A 2,151-nucleotide genomic window follows, 5' to 3' on the forward strand; every position below is an offset into this window, starting at 1 on the left:
TAGCTAAGTGGGTGTTTGTCACCCGAGTACTAAGTGGATGTTGGTCATCCGAGTAGCTCAGTGGGCATTAGTCGCCAAGTAGCTAAGTGGGTGTTTGTCACCCGAGATACAAAGTAGGTGTTAGTCACCTGTAACCAAGTTTGATAAAATAAAGAGTGTGTTACCCGTGAAGTCGTCTCCCGTGGAGTTACTACATTACACACGCACCTGATGATTGTTAAACACGTCCCACGTGATGCGCTAGGCAATCCACGCTGTCTGCGTCACGTGCAACATGTGTATACACACGGGGGACACGCGCGCCCACGCATAATTTAAATTGGCTCTATGAATAGATATAGTTGAATGGGGGGAGTAAATTGGTGAGTGCGAAAAGACGTTAGGTTGATGAGTTTAGGAAACCCTGATTCACGTCTATAAAGCCATCACCAGGGGTATACTATAAACGGAGAGCTATCCCTAGAGGACGGTCAATCGGGGTGACCGCCCCGGGCCCCACGCTTTGGGGGCCCCCCGCACTTCGATGTCACGGTGTCAGATGCAATGCTTCCGGTTTTGCTTGAATGCGTGGGGGGGGGGGCACAGAGTGAATCAGAATCACAATGTTTACACTGGAGTAATCCGATGAGCTCTAAACCCCTTTTCACAGAGTCCAGTCGGGGCTGGTTAGAATGTTACAACAAACAATACAAAAAAACATGACAGGAGTGTAAAGTATAGGAAAGAAAGATAAGCAAATGACTACAAAAATGCAAGTAAAACTAAGTTATATATTTTTTTTATTACATCAGGTAAATCCCACTGAGCTATTAGCTTCTTTTTCAGAAGCAACCTGACCAAAAATCATAGTTCAACGATGTGGCGGCTTATCATGTGGAAATGTATAGCAGCCAAAGACTCGAAATGCGTGATGTTGATTCTAAATGTGGAGGATAAACCGGAGGACCCGGAGAAAAATCCACACGACCACGGGAAGAACAAGCAAACTCCAAATATACAGGTGTCAGGGTCCGGAGCGAACCCACGACCTCCTGCATACCAGGCAAAGATGTAAAATAAATGAATTTGACTACACTAACCCCCTTGTGTGCCATTTCATCATCGCAGTATGAAGCAATCTCTGAGGGAATTTGCTCACAAAGTCTGAGACTAAATGGGGGATCCTTTGCCTTGCTTTTGTATTCTTTATGGGGAGCGGTAGCATCGTGGTTGACTCTATGACCCCAACGACTTAAGTGGGGTTCTTGGTCACGACTAAAGATAAACTCGGCCTAAAATGATGCATTGCTGGTTTGGTCAACAGCAGTACCGTGGAGACAAAGACGGCTGAGCGTGTTATTGGCCCACACTGTCCCCTCGTGTACGAGAGCATCAGCAGTGCTGGCAAACAGCCCTCATCCTCATCGTAGAGTATACGCCTAAACCCATAAGCTTTTTTCATGTCCTGCATATCATAGTTGGAGGCAAGTGGCCCAAATACAACTGCTGCTGGGGTATTAAAATTGAAAAAGAACCTGACCTAAGCGTTACCTATATCGTGGTCAATTTCGGCAGTGTGTATGTTGAACTTCTTTCGCACCGTACGTAGCCAACCGTGCTAATCAGAGGTGCTGGGAAAGGACATAAAATTAAACACAAAAAGCAGTTCTAAAAAAAGATAATGTCGGTTGGAAATGGCATTTGCCACACCATTCCCTTCTGCGATAAGACATCAACGCGGTACTTTTTACCAGTGACACATCATGGGAAGGGGCGTAGAGTGAAGGGCATGAAACGAAAAGGGAACGTGGAGGAAAAAAGAAGGCAAAGAATGGGAATTAAGAGGAAAAGGAATGGAAAAATTGTACCAAAATGGTCTGGAAAGATGAGGATCGGGAGGAAAAGGCAACGGCAAGGGCCTCGACTCAGCTGCACGGAGCAGCGTCTGTTATCACAGGGAGCGAGAGGGGAGGGCTTGATAGTGGGGGTGGCCATATAGATTTCCTGTGATTTACGGTAGGCTTGAGCTGATGTAGTTATGCTGTGTAGCTTAATGGGAGAGTGAATCCAGCTATGATTTATATTCAGTTGATGTTCATTGCGTACAGAATTGTGTGTTGGTGTAAAATGTAGCAAAGCAGTGGAATGATTAAATGAATTACAAAGCAAGTG

The sequence above is a fragment of the Lampetra fluviatilis genome, chromosome 4 (assembly GCF_964198595.1).
Source record: "Lampetra fluviatilis chromosome 4, kcLamFluv1.1, whole genome shotgun sequence".
Classification (NCBI taxonomy): Eukaryota; Metazoa; Chordata; class Hyperoartia; order Petromyzontiformes; family Petromyzontidae; genus Lampetra; species Lampetra fluviatilis.